A 20,706-nucleotide genomic window follows, 5' to 3' on the forward strand; every position below is an offset into this window, starting at 1 on the left:
GTGTGGTTGTTTGTTCATCATTTATGCACGAACTTATCGTACAAAATAAATATTTCTTTGTACATTAACCTTACTTTCATGCGTAGAGATGAGAGACAGGTGCTTGTGACCGATGTTCAGTAATTCAGTACTTTTATTATAGTTGGTTCTTATGGGGTACTGTTATACCACTATCCTAGGTTAGGTTGGGGTTGGGATCTGCCTACATGTTTAACTCCGCCACATTCCGTGTGTATGTGCCTGTCCCAAGTGAATGTCGTTTCTTGGTGTATTACATACTTGTTTTTTGTTCATTCTTTTGATAAAATAATAATGCCGTTAGTTTTCTCGTTTGAATTGTTTTACATTGTCATTTCGGGGCCTTTCATAGCTGACTATGCTGTAGGGACTTGTGCATTGTGGAAGGCCGTACGGTGAGTAGCTGTTTTAAATATCTGTGTCAAGAGTTGTCTCATTGGCAAGCATACCATATCGGTTTTTTTTTTCTTCTCATTTTTACATATACAAGTTGATACTAAATTTATTCAATTTCACCAACTTGAATAGTGAATAGTGCAAAAAAACACAGTTCACTATTCATGAATTTTGAATAGTGAAAAGTGAATAGTGAATAGTGAACGTACTTCAGCCCGGTTAAACAAAAACATTGTGAAAAGGAAAGGTCAGAATTCAATTCTTAAGACTCTCAGATCAACATTTTTTTGGAAGAAGTTTAAAGTTGACTAGTATTTAAGAAGCATATTACATGTTAAATAAATTAAAAAAAAAGAAGATGTAATATGTTTGCCAATGAGACAACTCTCCACAAGAGACCAAATCTATGTTTTTGTCGGAGTTTAAACGCGATGGCCTCTATACGGACTCATATGTATGTGGGAACTGTACTGAAGTAACGGGCTAGCACGTATGAAGAAAGTTTCTGGTGCATTCCTGATTTAAATCCATGTATATGTCAATGTCTGTCGAAGTTTCAGTTTTGTATTACTTCTTGTAGTTATTAATTCCACGCAATATTATATATTTTGAACCGCATTCAGTATTCCCACCATTAATTGTGATACTGCGAAATTGAGTTCCGGAATTAGTAAACACATGAAAAAATTGGTCAAAGGGATAAATATTTAGAAGTGTTTGCACTTTTCCTTAGCCAAAAGACGTAAAATATACAGAAGGGCATGGAAAATAAAGCAAGGACGGAGACTTTGACACCAACAGTTTTTTTCTAGTCTTAAATTCTTATACCCCAGTCCCACTTGGCCACGATCGCACTACGATCTGTGAAAAAAATGCAAATTTTAATGATCGTAGTACGATCGTGTAGATCGCAGTAAGGTCGTATCACGGTCGTGTAGAGGTCTTCAAGATCGTGATGAGCGTGGCAAACTTTGAACATGTTTAAAACAGTCGTGGTGCGGTCGTGGCGAAATCAGGTCGTAGTAGAAGCGTAGTGAGAGCGCACTAAGATCGTAGTAAGATCGCAAAGGTCGCTGTACCATCGCAGTGAGAGCGTAGCGAAAGCGTGATTCTATTCGGAGAAACTGCGCTACGATCTCATTGCGACGTTATTACGACCTCACTATACGACCATCACGTTCTCACCGCGACCAAACTACGCTTCCACTACGACTATACCACGCTGTTCACGACCATAGTACGATTCTAGCACGCCCTTGCCGTCCTCATCACGCTCTTCTTACGACCTGACTACGTTCATACTACGACCATTATTCTCATTGTCATTTTCCCATAAAATATATTAATTCTCTCCAGGTTTTGTTTGTCTGTATGTAACTGGGACGTCTTGTCCATTTTCTCTAATGGCTCAACCATGCTTCTGGTTTTCATATAGATTAGACCGTTGGTTTTCCCGTTTGAATGGTTTTACACTAGTCATTTTGGGGGCCTTTTATATCTTGCTGTTCGGTGTAAGCCAAGGCTCCGTGTTGAAGGCCATATCTTGGCCTATAATTGTTACTTTTAAAAATTGTTACTTGGATTGAGAGTTGTCTCATTGGCACTCATACCACATCTTCCTATATCTATTGACACATCTGTTTCATATCTGCTATCGTTCACTAAAATATCGTCATTTCAGCTTTATGGACCAGCAATAGGTTGTAATTAAGGTAGGATTGGTCGGTCTGACATCTCTACTTGATCATGATTCGTTACTATCAGAGCTCCATTTGCCTCTACATCAACCCTAACACCACGCCCACGTGTTCTCGTAGATTTTGGTGGCATGACTGTATTTTTTTTCGAGAAATCTACGTATCAGAAATAGAACTGAAGGAATGATACTGTATTGATATGGAACACGATGTTGACGTTATTGCTGAGAGCGAAGTAAGATCGCGGTTTGAACATAGTGTAATCGTGGTAAGAACGTAGTGTAATCGTGGTAAGAACGTAGTGTAATCGTGGTAAGAACGTGCTATAATCGCAGTAGAAGCGTGGTAAGATCGTGTTGCAATCGGATAACTCTTGGTATTGTCGTAGTGAGAACGTGATGAGCGTAGAAAGATCTTGATAAGCGTAGTAAGATCGCAGAATAAGCGTGGTGAGAACGTGTTATAATCGTAGCGTTATCGTTGTAGAAGCGTAATGAGGACGTAGTTGCATCGTGAAAGCAACGAAAATGTACATTTAGATCGTGGTGAGGTCGCGGTATGAGCGGCATGAAAATGAAAATTTTCGTTTCTTTCACGATGCTACTACGTCCTCGCTACGCTTCTACAAAGATCCCGCTACGATTATACCACCTTCTCACCGCGCTTATTCTGCGACCTCACTACGCTTATCAAGATCTTTTTACGCTCTTCGCGTTCTCACTACGACCATACCACGAGTTATCCGATTGCAACACGATCTTACTGCGATTATAACACGTTCTTACCACGATTATACTACGTTCATAGCGCGATCTTACTACGTTCATAGCGAGATCTTACTACGTTCTCAGCAATTTAACGTCAACATCGTGTTCCATATCAATATAGTTCAATTCCTTCTATTTCTGATTAAGACGTAAACACTGGACACTTTTAATTTGCAAAACACTCATTTGCAAATCCGCCGCCGCCTCAAACAAGAGCTACAATATCATGTATATAACCAAAATGTGCAGAATTACATGGGATTCAATAATTTCATTAGTTTTCTACAGTTACTTTCATATTTATTTTGCAATTTGAATTATAAAAACATGGGATTTTCAATATCCCATGGGACAGGGCAAAATCCCATGGGATTTACCATTATCCCATGGGATTTTGGTTAAATCCCATGGGATTTTTTTTTGTCCCATGGGATTATTGTAGTCCCATGGGATATTTGTTGTCCCATGGGACAAAAAAAATCCCATGGGATTTTTATTATCCCATGGGATTTTTAATATCCCATGGGACAAATTAAAATCCTATGGGATTCTAATTGTAAATATATAGATATAAATAAACAGTAATGTGTATGTTACAATGTTTTCTATTTGGTAGTAAATTATTATAAGATGAATCTTTTTAATTGAATATCTTTTTTTCTTGGGAAATGTTAATTTAGCATATTGTTCTTTAACTGTTCAAAACTAAACTTTTAAACAACAAAGCAGATAATGTAAGTATCAATATGTTTATTCATGAATTATAGAATACTTTCTTGAAACACAATTATTTGCCATTTGAAATCAATAAAAACTCTATTGTTAGGCTTAACATACTAGTAGCTATTTAAGTAAATCTATTTTTTTCACAATATCCCTCAACACAAAACATTAATAGTTTCTTATCATCCAGCATTGTTTGATGGTATAGTCCACTTTTTGGACATTCAGCACAGAACTTTGACATTATTGTGGTTTCAATATTTTTTTGAATTTAAAAGAACTTCAAATCATTGACTGAGTGATGAAAATAATAACTGATCCAACTTTTGTCTTTGAATTTATTCTGGTCTTGTTTTTATGTTTTCTCCATTTATTCTAGGTGGTGAATTTCAATCCTTCTGAAAAAGAACCAATAAAATCTAAAGTAATGGATTATACAAAATTGTTTTCATACATGTAGCAATAATATGATTTTCAATAAAAATAGCTATGCGATATGGATTTTACTGATTGTTAAAGGTTGTCCAGTGTCATCAGTTGCTAACGGCCTACATCCTTTGGTCTCTGATGGAGGGTTGTCAAATTAGCAATATACCACATCTTCCTATTCTAATACCATATAACAATCAATTAATTTATTCTTCTTTATAACATTTGGGTATTTTCCCAAGTTATATACATAATATATATATATACTGTAAATTCGGAATTAATGTGAGTTTTTTTTTTATTGCGAAAAATGCAACGGAGTTGTAAACGCAATAATTTAAACTCGCATTATGAAATATTTTATATGGATTAAACAGGATTTTTCTCAAAATCGTAAAATTTAAAATCGCATTTAAGTCTAAAATGACAGAATCGCAATAATAAATGCACGCAATAATTTATGAATTTACAGTATAAAGATCAATGTTAAAACTTTAGACAACTATAATAACATTCCATTATTCACAAGAATTTGCAATATATTATACAAAATGCAGACAACAGAAACAATATTTCTTTAAACTTTTGAAGTTCAGACAGATTTCAATTTGTGTTTTATTTCAATGAAAAAATACCTTGAACATATTGGAAATTATAACATTGATACAAAAAAAATATGTATGTTTTATCCTTATTTTTTGTGTTGTTGGCTTGCTGTCTCATTTTAATATACATTTAAACATACATCAATAATCTTCTTCTTTATTAAAAGTAAAAATGGGATATTTTTGATTTTGATATCCCAAAACATTATAGTTCTATCAAACACCAATGTGTTTGATATTAATTTTAAGACATGTATAAATGTTCCAGACCATATCAGTATTCGGATGTTACTTTTACGGTCCAGAACTTACAGTCCCACCATATGTGTACAGTCAGACCATTTAAGTATATTTGTACTGTCTGGTACCAGCTCGACCAAACCTGTGTTTTTATTTTAACTGCAATTAAACTTTTTGTATTAATCTATTAAAGATTTCAGTTATGTTGATCTGTACTGTACATTTGTTTGTAATAAACTTGACCAACTTCTTAAAATTGGGCAAGCGTACAGTCCAAATACTTGTTTGTTCTGGAACATAAACATGATTAACAAGCATTTGGCAGGATGTCATGCTAAAATCCCATTAATATTAGTACTAAATTTTGAGTATATACATGTAAATCCACAAGTTACTTACTGAAATTCATGGTGAACACTCACCAAAAACTTACAATTTAGAGGAAAGACTGGAAAGATGAATGCACTAACACTATCAAAACAGAGCATAAAACTTACCGAAAAACAAGATGTTTTACATTTATCCAGGAGCAGGATAATTGAAAAGTTGTTTTTTTCTTTCTCTGCTGTCCATCATATAACCTTTGATTTCATTCATGCAAAATATGAAAATCTGCAAAGGTAAGACCTAGAACCTCAACTTATCCACATTTTGAATTTTGAACTGCATACTTGTCCTTTTCATCTTGCTGACAACCTAAACATAAAAAAATGATAAAAACATAATTCTAGATTGACTTTGTGTTTTTATTTTTGTTGGTACATGTACAAACAATTTTCCCAACTTTAAAACGAAAACATCATCACCAAAGAGGAGGTCATACTAACCTCCGAAATATTTAAACAAACCAAAATTATTACTTGATTAAGATCTTGTCGTAAATTAATGGCATAGATACTCTTATTTTTGAAAACTTGATGTCTATTGCATACTTATATTCCTTTGTACGAGAGTATGCATATTAAGATGGACTCCATGGACTTTAATGTTAGCATGATTAATTTTACAGTCACTGACAGTTTTTCAGCTCTATGTGTACATTTTGAGAGAATCTTGCAATACTGTATATTCTGATATTCAGAACTTATTGTGAGGTTTTTATTAATACAACTGAAAGCTGTATCTCGTTTTCATTTCTGATACATATTTATGAGCTGAAGACCAGTGCCGAATTTTTCTCACTGCATTGAAGACCCATAGGTGACCTTCGGCCGTTGTCTGCTCTTTGATTGGGTTGTTGTCTCTTTGTCAAATTCCCAGTTTCCACTTCCCATTTTATATCATGTATGCTGATTTTTCTTAAATTACAATATTCAATCATGCAATTTTGTCCATTATTGAAAATACGATAAGCAACAAGTGAAACTGCGAGCTACTGCTCACTGATGATACCCCCGCCGCAAGTGGATAATATTAATAGTGTAAAAATATGCAAGTGTTCGGTAAACAGGAAGTTGTCGAGTGATGAATCTGAAAATGCATCACACGGTATAGCTGACTTATTAAAATCCTGAAACCAAATTTCAGAAATCCTTGTATTGTAGTTCCTGAGAAAAATGTGACGAAAATTTTCAACTTGGCTATCATGTGTAAAATCATACAAGTGTTCGGTAAACAGGAAGTTGTCGAGTGATGAATCTGAAAACCCATCACACGGTATAGCTGACTTATATAAATCCTGAAACCAAATTTCAGAAATCCTTGTATTGTAGTTCCTGAGAAAAATGTGACAAAAATTTTCAACTTGGCTATCATGTGTAAAATCAGACAAGTGTTCGGTAAACATGAAGTTGTCAAGTGATGAATCTGAAAACGCATCACACGGTATGGCTGACATATATAAATGTTGATACCAAATTACAGAAAGGGTGGATGTGTAGTTCCTTAGAAAAATGTGACGAAAGTTTCATGGGACGGACTGACTGACGGACTGACGGACTGATGGATGGACGGACTGACAGACAGAGGTAAAACAGTATACCCCCCCCCTTTTTTAAAGCGGGGGTATAATTTAAAGCGGGGGTATAAAAATAAATGCACAAAAAATTTAACATTGTTATATATGTAAAAGACTTTTTTTTAAATTCAAAACAGTTGCCTACACTGTTAATTTAAAGCGGGGGTATAAAAATAAATGCACAAAAAATTTAACATTGTTATATATGTAAAAGACTTTTTTTTAAATTCAAAACAGTTGCCTACACTGTTAATTTCCTTGTTTGATTTCATATTTTTAAAGCCTTTATAGCTAGCTAGATGGTATGCCGGGGCGGATCCAGCCATTTTAAAAAGGGGGGTTCCCAACCCAAGACAAAGGGGATGATCCTATATTCATTTGATTTGTTTTATTGTCTCATACAAGAATATATATGGTTTGAAGGTGGGGATCAGGGATCCTGAAATTTTTTTCACCTAACCACTGGATGACAGGGGATCTCAACCATTTAAAAGTTTCTCAAACATGTGGGGGTGGGGGTGAACCCCATGGACTCTCCCTATATTTCCTTTTATTTGTTTTATTGTTCTATACACATGATACAAGAATATATAAATATGGTTTAGGGGTGGGGATCTTGACCGTTTACAAGTTTTCAAACTAGAGGGGGTGGGACTTCACTTTTATTTTATTTCATTATTAATTTTATTGTCCCCGACAAGAATATATATGGTTTAGGGGTGGGGATCTGGATCGTTCACAAGATAATAGCACATTCTCAAATTGAACAGAGTGGTGAAACCCCCAAAGACCTCCTTTTAATTTCATTTGATTTGTTTTATCGTCCCATTCAAGAATATATATGGTTTAGGGATGGGGATCTGGACCGTTTACAAGATAATAGCATATTCTCAAATTGAAAGGGGTGGGGATTACCTCCCATGGACTCACCCTCCCTTCTTTCTTCCCCCCCGAAATACCTTTTACCTTTTAATAAGCCCCAATGCACAGATAGTTCACAGTATTTTCCCTTGATTTACACTAAAGAATATACACTATACAGGTGTAATTTTTTTTTAAAAAGATAATACAACTGAAGACCACCCTGACCACAGTGGTGGATCCAGAATTTTTCATAAGTGGGGTCCACCGACTGCCTAAGAGGGGCCTGCTCCTGCCATGACTCAGTGATTCCATATATAATCAACCAATTCTTTTCCCAAACAGGGGGCCCTGAACTCCTGATCCCCCCTTTTTTTCCTCATTTCAATCACCCTGATATAAATTTAGTTTTATCACTTACAATAGGAATGGTTTGAATTCCCCAATAATTCTTATATACCATTAATATCAACATATTTCATTTTTGATAAATGAAAGGCAAAAGTTTTCTATGGGTAGAAATGGATAGTGGGCTGTGTTCAAAGTGCTGGGTTTTTATTACCCTCGTTGTTTGCGGACTAACCATTTAGGCCAGTGGTGGATAATAGTGTGCGTGCATTAATCTTCTATACCTTCTTAATCAATATATTCAAATACTGACGGCAAGTGTGTGTTGTAATGATGTATCAATGTCTTTTTGAAAATCACCGTGCTATTTACATGTGGGATCGAGAATGCAGGGGAAGGAAACTTGTCAATTATGTTTATTTCTAAGCCAAAATAAAATGAGCCGCCGTAAAATTAACCTTGGGTAATAACAGTGCATGTAAGGCTCGTCTCGGAGGGGTGTCTTTTTTTCTGTCTTCTTTTTTTAGTTATATTTTTAATAACTTACACTTTTTTCCATTATTCTCTTTCTTTCACTATTCTTTATTCCTTTTTTTTTCTTTGTCCTTTGTTCTCTATTCTGTTAATTCACATCCATACCCTCTTATGTGTATGTGGACTTACTGTAGTTTATTTTTTAGTTCTGGCAGAGATATTAGATACAATATATATGTCTCTGGTTCTGGTATTATACGATAAGTCAATTTCTTTTTCATGCAGTGTCATGAAATATAATGGTTTTATGCATATCAGCCAAGATTGTGCGCAACATTTTAATAAACAATTCAACACTATATACACGTTTAATGTGAATTTTATTAAAATCGATGAAGAACATGAATTTGGCAGCTAGTGCCCCTTAAACAGGTAAAGTTCAATTAACAAATTCTGATCTACTGGCATTCAACACCAAATTACTTACTTGCTGTATATTGATAAATGTGATTGTATCAGTGGCGGATCCAGAGGGGGGGTTCCGGGGGTCCGCACCCCCCCTTTATTTTGGCCGATCAATGCATTTGAATCGGGACATATGTTTGCACCCCCCCTGCACCCCCCCTTTGCCCTGGGCTAGCACCCCCCCTTTCGAAAATTCCTGCATCCGCCACTGATTGTATATTGTCAATGCCTCAACATCGAAAATACGTCATGTGAAGTGTTGGTCGCTACGTTTGATACGGGGTCAAAGGTTGCGGCTTCGAGACAGAGAAAAACATCCAGGTAAAAAGTGTAGAATTTTGTTTTTGAAAATTTGAGTTGTAAATTTTCCTAAAAAGTACTTAATTCCGTTCATCTAGTTGTAAATTTTCCTAAAATAAGTACTTATTTCCGTTCATCTATTATGGGTATAAACTAAACTGAACAAGAAAAGTATTAGTAAACAGACAGAAAGTCCGACGTTGAATTAATTATTTTACAATTAATTGTTTAAATATATGAGAGAATGTTTTAGGCGAATTTTTATATGAGAGAATGTTTTAGGCGAATTTTTATATGAGAGAATGTTTTAGGCGAATTTTCTTTAATTACAGATAAATGTATTTTAGGTTCAGGAAATGATTTATTCTTCGGGTACGTCTAAACAACCGCTCAGGACCTCCTGAGTGCACTCAGGACATACAAAGTGCACTCGGGACCCATTACCGTAATCATATCTGCACACATGATGGATGTTTATATTCTTTATACGCTTCTTATTTTAGAGTTAAATTTTGGTAGAAGTTGAAATCACAGGGGCGGATCCAGCCATTTTAAAAAGGGGGGGGAGGTCCTAACCCAGGGCAAAAAAAGGGGGGGGGTTCAACTACATGTCCCCATTCAAATGCATTGATCGGCCAAAAAAAGGGGGGGTTCCAACCCCCCCCCCGGAACCCCTTCCCCCCTTTGGATCCGCGCCTGAATCGAACTTAGATAGATATGTTAATTCTTATAAAATAATGAGGGCACGTGTCACTGATTACACAACTACTGAGCCATGAATTATCTAATCAACAAAATTGATTGGATTATCTTTATTGTTTTTTAGGAATTGTATTGTTTAGTTCAGTTTTACCTTTAACATGAATTTGCATATAGAAAAAATAAAATATATATCTCATTCGATGTGCTTTTTCAGTTTATATTTCATGATGACGGGTAAATTAATTTGTTTTGCAGTTCACGAATAAAGAAAATTATTTTATAGTTTTTTTTCTGTAACAAGTTCGATTTTTGTTTTTCAGTGTGATTCTTTTCTCTCTCTCTATCTAAATCAAGTTTTTAAACAAACACAATGTTGACTGAATATCAAATTTTATTACATTTGTATATCTTTATTCTCAACAAACCATTATACAAGAGAAGACAATTATGTACAATATTCAGTTTAACCTTAACGGAAATCTGTGCACGAAGACTTAGTCGTGGTTTGAACAGATTTCGTGTCAATAAACTGTCTTCGAAATAGTCTTTCTTTGTTAATGTTTGTGTCATTTTGGTCTTTTGTGGATAGTTGTCTCATTAGCAATCATACCACATCTTCTTTTTTATAATTTCTCGCTACTACAATCTAACTTACATATTTTTTTAGAAATAATTATACCCAAAATATCATAATTTTTAAAAAACGGAGACGAAAACGGAGACAAGTTCATTTTCAGAATTTATTTTCGCATTGAAATTCGTTTCAGGCTTGTGAAACTGGACAAAACGACTTTAATTAGAGAAAAAAAACTTAATAAAAACGGATTTCTTAAAATATTCGTATAACTCAAAAATAAAATTCCTGGACAAGTTCGATAAAAATGAGAAATAACATCTAACTACATGTATATGAGTTTGATTGTTTGAAAAGTACGGCTTTTACCGTTTAGAACGGATTCCATATACAAAACTTTAATTAATATAAATTCTTTTAAAGTATGAACATTTATTTCCCTTTTCAAACTCGTGCAAAGAATTAATTACTGGTCCAGGACATGATAATAAAATTAAGAATAAAACTTAAAAATTTATGGAACGAAATCTTAATGAAAGACGAAAATCTTAAAACATCGTGATATTCATTCTAGACGTCACAATATTACTTCCCGCATGGTCACACTGTACTAACAACACAATGTATAAAACAACAATAAAGATAATCCAATTAATTTTGTTGATTGGATAATTCATGGCTCAGTTGTTGTGTAATCAGTGACACGTGCCCTTATTATTTTCTAAGAATTACAAATGTAACATATCTATCTAAGTTCGATTTCAAATTCTACCAAATTTAACTCTAAAATAAGAAGCGTATAAAGAATATATGCATCCATCCTGTGTGCGATGACTATAAAGGGTCCTGAGTGCACTTCGGATGTCATGAGTGCAATCAGGAGGTCCTTCAAGCGGTGTTTAGACGTACCGTTATTCTTCTGGAAGCTTCAATTTTTTTTTATCAATAACTTTTAGACAAGGAGACATTTTTGTTTTTTGACAGCATGAACCCCAGTTAATGAGCAAACACAAATTAAGAACGAAAATCGTTTACAACTAAATTTTACAGAAGGAAAAAGGGGGGGGGGGTAATAAACAAATTTTATTTACGCTCACATACTTCTAAACAGATTTGCATATGTAAGCTCTCTATAGATAATGTTAAATTATTTCAGGAGTTTTGAAAAAAAGAATATAAACAGCTTAATTTCGACTAAAATAGTGATTCTTTTTATAGATTTGGTACCTCAGTTTCGACTCAACATTTCATTTTGAATTGTTAGATGGCAAACTCTTTAGGCGAATATTGTATCTGTTCTTTATTTAATTATGGTGATATTGGCGATAATATTCATTATAACAAGGCCTTGTACAAATCCTTGATTATAGAATGTTTGGCAATTGAAAAAGACGAAAGTAGACAAACCCTAATTATGCAGGGTTTCACAAGTTGATCTCCAAGCGGCCCACATTTAACATATAATAAGATCTATATTTCTCAACGTTTTCAAAATGAAATAACTTGAATTGAAAATTTCCCAACTGTGAAAATTTGTTATTTCTAAACGTCTTTAATTATTATTTCGGAAAAAAAAATATTTAGCATATTCATATATTTTCATAATTTTTTCCGACGAAACCTTTTTTTTTTGCAAAGTTTACTTCTATGTGTTTTTAACCATCACCAGCGACTTATTCTCTGCCATCACCAATTAGTCCTAATTATTAAAGATCAATTGACCAAATTCAAATGATGATTGGTATATCGTATTGAATATGATCATCGGTCATCCGTGACGTATCCCAAATAACGACGCATGCCGATAGATAGACCATAGTTTATTAATTAGCGTCTCGCAATTTAAATTTCATCAAAGGGACTTAATTAAACCAGTTACTATACAAATCTTGAAAAAACGATGTACATGTACTTTTTAATATTTTTTAAAACAAATTACGAAAACGTTTAGTGTAAAAATCACCGAATATAAATGTTTCTTTCTTGCAGGTTTTGGCATTTGTAAATAACATTAACGTTTTGGAATTCTAATGCAAAAGACAGTCGATTCAAACTGAAATAACTTCTTTAAAGATGGTTTGATTTTTTCAGAGACACACATATATATATGTCTCAATACATGTATTATATGTCTCTGATTTTATCAAAACAAAAATAACAAAATTATAAAATATGTTAGTTATCGAATGTATACCCTGAACTCTTACTATTATATATATATGTCCTAAGTTACTTAATGTCCTGTGTGCAACCAGGAGATCCTGAACGGTTTTTAAACGTACCATTATTTTATATGTATATATTCAAAGCTGTTCTTAATTATATGCATACTAGGTATCAGTGGCGGATCCAGGGGGAGGGTTTCGGGGGTTGGAACCTCCCCTTTTTTGAACGATCAATGCATTTGAATGGGGACATATGGTTGGAACCACCCCCTCCCCCTTTGTCCTGGGTTGAGACCCCCCTCCTTTTCAAATGGCTGGCTCCGCCGCAGAGGTATATTTATATATATATGTGTGTACCAGCCCCCCTCCTAAATCTTTGGAAACAAATGGTAGATTATATAGGGAATCACGGAAGCATGACTGGACGTGAACACTCTAAGGCAGTCAATGAGTCCACACTTATGAAAATTTCTGGATCAACCATTGCTTAGTTCTAGTTATCTTAGGTCCTAGTGTGAAATAATGCCAATAGGTCTTTTAAAACACATCTTTATTCATACATGTATATATACGTTTTCTCACGGATTTGTTCATGCAATATTGGAATTATGTTTACTCAATGCGCAATTACTGAAGTTTATATTTGCTACTTTTCTTCTTAATTTCATATAAATTTTTTTTCGATTTTTTTTCTTCGAAAAATTAGTGGTGTTGAAATAGGGAATGGACACAGATACCTTATCACATTTAACCAAAGAAATGTTGTATAATGTCATCAATCTGTATTACACGTAGACAGGATGTTCTCTAGAAAACTATACGTTATACACACCCGAGAATACACGCACTGTCGAAATGGAAAATTACTGTATGTTATAGTTACCTGTAATCAGCTTTGCAACACCATGTCATGACAGTTCAAAAAGATTTTCTTCAAATCAAAATGGAATATTCATTTTTTCTGTAAAATTTAAAACTTTAAAAAGTAGACTTTGACAAAATTATGAAAAAGAAAGAATTGAACAATTTAAAATCGTATTTTAACAAAGATTTAGATATAATTTTACAACGATCCTTAAAAAATAACCAAACAAACGTTGAATCAAACGATATGAACCTACGCAGTTTTATATTAAAATACTGACACACACCAGTTTGCCATCTCAGTATGCAAGGCAAGGGTGCTTGGTGAGGTGCTGGAACTTGATGTACATGTATCATTAAGTTAATACAGTTCTGTTAGGATTGACTGCCTTTTTACAGAGACTTTCTATTCTTACTGTTATCAGTTAGTATAGACGGTTCCTGGCTTAGAATGATTCTCTGCTCAGCAAATGGTGCGTAATTAGCATTTGAATCAAATTTCTTGTAGAAGTAAAAAACACAAATTAATGTATTTGACAACTTTATTCAGGAGCACAGTCTATATTATCCGGCGTAAATAACTTCGAGATTTATGTGGAAGTTTACTCTGCTGCTCGATCTATGCTAATCGATGTTCCAGTATATTTCATATTTATATTTATTCGTGAGGCCTCGTAATCGTTTATATTCACTAAAAGCACAGTCGCCTAAATATTTTATATGGCGAAAAAATTGCGAAAATTGGGGGAAATAATATATTTTTAGTAGCATTATTATTTTAAAATCTTAAGAGGTTGCTTGCAAATTTAACTCTAAAATGAGAAGTGTATGACGATCTATAACGAATATATACATCCATCATGTGTGCAGATACGACGGCGACTATATAGGGTCTGCCATGAGTGCACTTTGTATGTCCTGCATGTGTGCACCCAGGAGGTCCTCCTGAGCGGTGTTTAGACGTACCGGGAAAATCTTATCTGATTCAGGATCAATTCATCGGTTACACTCCCCTGTCACCAGTGATTCTTTTTTGCTGACATTCTGAAAAAGTATTGTGTAGTCCCTGTGTAAGTGTTGACTCTCAACTTGCACATGTGATTTTTTAACACTCCCCGGACTTCTGCAAAAAACAATTATTCAGTTCACTGATTTAGATGGAAGGTAAACGAACAGAAAGTCACAGGACATTCCGACAAAAAGTCACAGGACAAAAAGTCAAACACATGTCAAACTCAGGCATAAAGTAACAAAGTTGATAGGACAAAAAGTCACAAACAATTTGTTGACAATTGATTGAATATAAATGAAAAAAGATTTTGAAATATCTTCTTTTTATTACATATATTCATTTTTAATTTTAGGAAATTGTTCATAATATAAAAAAGAAGATGTGGTATGATTGCCAATGAGACAACTGTCCACAAGAGACAAAAATGACACAGACATTAACAACCATAGGTCACCAAACAGCCTTCAACAATGAGCAAAGCCCGAGGTAAAGCCCATACCGCATAGTCAGCTGTAAAAGGCAATCATACTATATCTTTTGTTTTATATTTACATGTTAAAAAATGCGTGCAAATGTAATCAAAAGCTGCACACAAACGTAATGATTTTTGTGTGCAAATGTAATGGTAATGTGCGCAAACCTAATGCACTGATTTATTTGTTTTTAATAAATTTTAATTTAAAAGTTGCTACATATGTACATCATGTTCATGTATAAAACTTCAAGAAAAATACAAAAAGAGTGTTTTCTTGTTCAAAGAAAAATAATCTCAAAACTAAATTGTGACTTTTTGTCCTGTGACAGTGTGTGACTTTTTGACTGTGACTTTCTGTCCTGCATTCAGATTGAATAGGGGAGTTTGGTTGACCCCGCCTCCCTCTATCTGAGACTACTATCTCAGTGATGAGCTTTGTGTTTCATGTACAAATATATTGTGCTTTAATTTATGTACAAAAAAATTGAAAAACAGATATGTTACACATAAACAAACGACAATCACTGAATTATCGGATCCTGACTTGGAACAGGCACAACCATAACAAATTGGCAGGGTATAAGGAACTTTGAAAATATTTAGTTTTTGTGGTTTGGTCTATTTTCCGGATACTGTAAGCAATAAGGCCCCTTTATTTAGTGAATGAAATAATTGTAAGATGCACTTAGCTGTCTGTCATATTTTATATGAACTTGACCACATTTTCATGCATGGTTCATTGGTCAATGAAACACTGCATTGTTTTGTCAGTTTATCATATGTTTAAAGTTACAGGTAGATTATATTTGGTAGATATGAAACAATTGTAAGGTGTGCATGTCTGAATGGCAGATTCATATATAAACCATGACCGCATTTTATTGTTCTTTGGTCAATGATAAGTTTTCTTGGTTTTGTCATTTTATCAGGCCACATTTAAAAGAATGTCTGTTTCCCCTCCCCCGGGTCTACCCTTTGTAAACAGACCAGGAAGGCAGGTTTTTTTTAGCTCACCTGACCTGAAAGGTCAAGTGAGCTTTTCTCATCACTTGGCATTCGTCGTCTGTCGTCCTGCGTCCGTCGTCCGTAAACTTTTACAAAAATCTTCTCCTCTGAAACTACTTGGCCAAATTCTACCAAACTTGGCCACAATCATCCTTGGGGTATCTAGTTTAAAAAATGTGTGGCGTGACCTGTCAAACCAACCAAGATGGCCGCCATGGCTAAAAATAGAACATAGGGGTGAAATGCAGGTTTTGGCTTATAACTCAAAAACCAAAGCATTTAGAGCAAATCTGACATGGGGTAAAATTGTTGATCAGGTCAAGATCTATCTGCCCTGAAATTTTCAGACGAATCGGACAACCTGTTGATGGGTTGCTGCCTGTGAAATGGTTATTTTAAGAAAATTTTGCAGTTTTTGGTTATTATCTTGAATACTATTATAGATAGAGATAAACTGTAAAAGCAATAATGTTCAGCAAAGTAAGATCTACAAATAAGTCAGCATGATCAAAATTGTTAGAGGACCCCTTAAGGAGTTATTGCCCTTTATAGTCAATATTGAACAACTTTTGTAACATTTCTAAAACTACTTGGCCAAATTTAACCAAACTTGGCCACAATCATAATACTAGGGTATCTATTTAAAAAAAAAGTGTCTAATGACACCGCCTACCAACGAAGATGGCCGACATCAGTAAACACATTAACAGGTTTTTTTTAACTGGATGTGATTGTCATAGCATGGTCACATGAATGGTTTGACTTGTCCAGTCCAGGCCACTTATCAGTTGTTTGTGCTCAATTTGAGTGTATTTATTTAGATTATCAATCCTTCTGCTTTCAAGCACTTTCCAAAAATGGAAACAAATTATTTTCAGGAAAAAAATAATTTCGATTTTTTTGTGGAAAATAATTTTTTGACCCGGGCGCTTATTTTTGACCCGTGTGGGGGGAGGGGAAACAAACATATTTTTAATTTTGGCCTTAGATTTTTTAAGCATAGGTCTACTTGTTGTATGGAATGACTACAAGGTATCAAATAAAAAAATATGTCTGCCTGCCAAGGTTAATTTTACTGTGACCTCATATTCATAGAATAATGATAATATTCATGATATTGAACAGCAAGAATGATGAGTAAGTTGATGTTATATACAAATAAGACAAAATTTTCAGTTGCCTACTAATTATGTAATACATGTAGTAGTTATTTTTGTCATTAAATAATGTTTACCCTTTTATGTGTAGGGCAGGAACATGAAAGATAAAGGGGAAACTATAAACAGAAGAAATTATCAACAAAATAAGATTTACAGAGGTCAACAAAGCCTAAATGGTAAGTCCACTGTTATAAAATTTTTTGTCCTTGAATGATAATTAAATATTTATTAAAATAAGATGTGGTATGATTAAAGAGAAAACTATCCATCAGAGTTCAATTTAGTGGATGTAAGCATTGTAATTACTTATTAGAGGCCATTGATGACCTGTAAGTAATGAGAAAACCCATACCCTATACATGTTATAGTAATCTATAAAAGTCAACACTAACCAAATTTGAAACAGAGCATCAATTCAAACGTCAAATATACCAGACTAATTTATAGAAACAAAAAATTATGAAAAATAAAAATGACGGGTATGAACCAACATCAACCACTGAACTATGTACAAGCTCCTGATATTAGACAGGTATAATATGGCTGGGTTGATATAAAAATAAGAAACACTTAGCAGTCTGATTTCCAATGAGACATTTCTCCAATAGAGATCAAATGACATTTAAGGAGGCTCTAGGGTATAACAATTTCAGAAAAATGTTTTAATATTTTTTTTTCATAACTCAATTTATTTATATCTTTATCATATGGTACACCAAATCATTCAAAACAATCAATTTGGTTTGGCCCCAGATGACTTTTAAAATGCATATATCATTGAAAAAGCTCCAAATTATCTCCCTTTGGTGCAAAAATGCCATTTTTTGGCATTAAAAATGTAATATCTTATTTAACTCAACGGTGGCCTATATTTTTTATTATAATTTTAAATAAGCTGTACTTTAACTAAACTATTATAAAATTTAAGCGATTTCTGTAATTTAGTACTTGAATATTTAAATGAAAGTTTATCATATTAATCATAAACATGATAAAATAGCCATTTTATTGATCTCTTCACTGATAATTTTTGAGTTTGTGTATTTGTAGGTCAGAAATCTGGATTTTCATGGTCATCATTCACAGATCAATACTGAACAGAAAACTTAAAGCTGATATTTTTCTCCATAGTGCGACTTTTTTATTAATTTGAAATGGAACATGTTTTTTCCTACATTTATTTGAAAGAGGAAATTTCAACATGATGATTATAAACAAAAAGGAATCATATCATCACGATCATTGATGCACAAGAACTTGATCATATAAATACAACAATGTAATTATCAATTGAAAGATGGAACGAATGAACAAGATATTAGAATGTTGTTGTCCAAATAAACTTGCTTTGTCTTCTCATTTGAATCTCTCGATTCAATAAAGATGTACAGAGGAAGATCTTTGAAGAACAGATTGAAAAAATGTTTTGTCTAAGAATTGCAGGAATATTCTAGTGAATGAAATTATTTATTGACTTCACTCTTATATAGTGGACTGAATAATTGTACATAGCAAGTTGTGAATAAAGAAAGCAAAAACTTTAACAAAAAGTGTTTATATTATAAATTTGCAAATATAAGCATACTATTATGTACACCACAAAGTTATATATTATAATTCAAATCGTTTGCCTATACAAGTATTGCAATGAACCTATAACAAAGAAAATCTTACCTCATGAAAAGAGTGAACTATTCAGTCAGAATATGAAATATTTTTTCAGTTCTATTTTTCATAATAGAATAAACAAGACAAAGATTTCAAAACAATATTTTTTCATTTATTTAGAAATTTCATCATTTTGTTTCAGTGAAAGGACTTTATTCTTTGACTGTAAAATATTATTATTATACATTCCAAAATAAGAATAATCTTTATTGTCATATAAACAAATAAAAAACATGTTTGTGACAAAATTTAAAAAAAATTATATATATGTATATATAAAAAATATAAAAAAAACTCGTATACATTTAAAACATTTTACTACCAAACAGCATTCATTGTAACATACACATAACTTTATATTTATATATATATATATATTTATAATTTTAATCCCATAGGATTTTATTTTGTCCCATGGGATATTAAAAATCCCATGGGATAATTATAGTCCCATGGGATTTTTTTTGTCCCATGGGACAACAAATATCCCATGGGACAACAATAATCCCATGGGACCAAAAAAAATCCCATGGGATTTAACCAAAATCCCATGGGATAATGGTAAATCCCATGGGATTTTGCCCTGTCCCATGGGATATTGAAAATCCCATGTTTTTATAATTCAAATTGCAAAATAAATATGAAAGTAACAGTATAAAACCAATGAAATTATTGAATCCCATGTAATTCCGCACATTTTGGTTGTATACATGATATTGTAGCTCTTGTTTGAGGCGGCGGCGGATTTGCAAATGAGTGTTTTGCAAATTAAAAGTGTCCAGTGTTCGTAGATTTCTCGGAAACAATACAGTCGTGCCACCAAAAGGAAGATGTGGTATGAGTGCCAATGAGACAACTCTCCATCCAAGTAACAATTTATAAAAGTAAACCATTATAGGCCAAGGTACGGCCTTCTACACGGAGCCTTGGCTCACATCAATCAGCACGTTTTAAAGGACCCAAAATATTACTAGTGTTAAACCATTTAAACGGGAAAACCAACGGTCTAATCTATATAAAAACGAGAAGCATGGTTGAGCCGTTAGAGCAAATGGATAATTACATTCAAACAAACAAAATCTAGGGAGCTTTTTATATATTTTATGTGAAAATGACAATAAGAATGATGGTCGTAGCGTGAACGTAGTCAGGTCGTAAGAAGAGCGTGATGAGGACGGCAAGGGCGTGCTAGAATCGTACTATGGTCGTAAACAGCGTGGTATAGTCGTAGTGAAAGCGTAGTTGGTTCGCAGTGAGAACGTGATGGTCGTAGTGAGGTCGTGATAACGTCGCTGTGCGATCGTAGCGCAGTCTCTCCGAATAGAATCACGCTTTCGCTACGCTCTCGCTACGATTGTACAGCGACCTTTGCGATCTTACTACGATCTTAGTGCGCTCTCACTACGCTTCTACTACGACCTGATTTCGCCACGACTGCACCACGATTGTTTTGAACATGTTTAAAGTTGGCCACGCTCTTCACGATCTTGAAGACCTCACCACGACCGTGATACGACCTTACTGCGATCTACACGATCGCACTACGATCATCAAAATTTGCATTTTTTTCACAGATCGTAGTGCGATCGTGGCCTAGTGGGACTAGGGTATTAGCACGAGAAAAATATAAAATATAAAATATAAAATACCAAACGTATATGTTAGTTCAATACAAGAATTATACAATATACTATACTATAGACCACCAGCGAAAGTGTGTTATCAGTTTACTGTCAAAAATTCACATTGTCAGCTGACAAGGTAGATGCACCGATTACAAAATTAACACGCGTTGAAAGAA

General features: G+C 33.8%; 1 protein-coding gene and 3 long non-coding RNA genes across 4 annotated transcripts in view; 3 read left to right on the forward strand and 1 right to left on the reverse strand.

Moving 5' to 3' along the window:
* Positions 1-20,706, forward strand: part of LOC139485827 (uncharacterized) — a 971,519-nt gene that overhangs the window by 515,240 nt on the left and 435,573 nt on the right. The window lies entirely within an intron of this gene.
* LOC139485592 (uncharacterized) overlaps positions 1-20,706 on the forward strand; it is a 32,610-nt gene that overhangs the window by 5,980 nt on the left and 5,924 nt on the right. The window lies entirely within an intron of this gene.
* LOC139485582 (uncharacterized) lies at positions 3,644-9,004 on the reverse strand. Its single transcript, XR_011655346.1, has 3 exons — positions 8,326-9,004; positions 5,373-5,571; positions 3,644-3,999 (listed from the first exon to the last, which is right to left on the reverse strand). It is a non-coding gene; the product is annotated as an uncharacterized lncRNA (long non-coding RNA).
* LOC139485589 (uncharacterized) lies at positions 13,676-18,787 on the forward strand. Its single transcript, XR_011655347.1, has 3 exons — positions 13,676-14,655; positions 17,326-17,413; positions 18,288-18,787. It is a non-coding gene; the product is annotated as an uncharacterized lncRNA (long non-coding RNA).

The sequence above is a fragment of the Mytilus edulis genome, chromosome 1 (assembly GCF_963676685.1).
Source record: "Mytilus edulis chromosome 1, xbMytEdul2.2, whole genome shotgun sequence".
Lineage (NCBI taxonomy): Eukaryota > Metazoa > Mollusca > Bivalvia > Mytilida > Mytilidae > Mytilus > Mytilus edulis.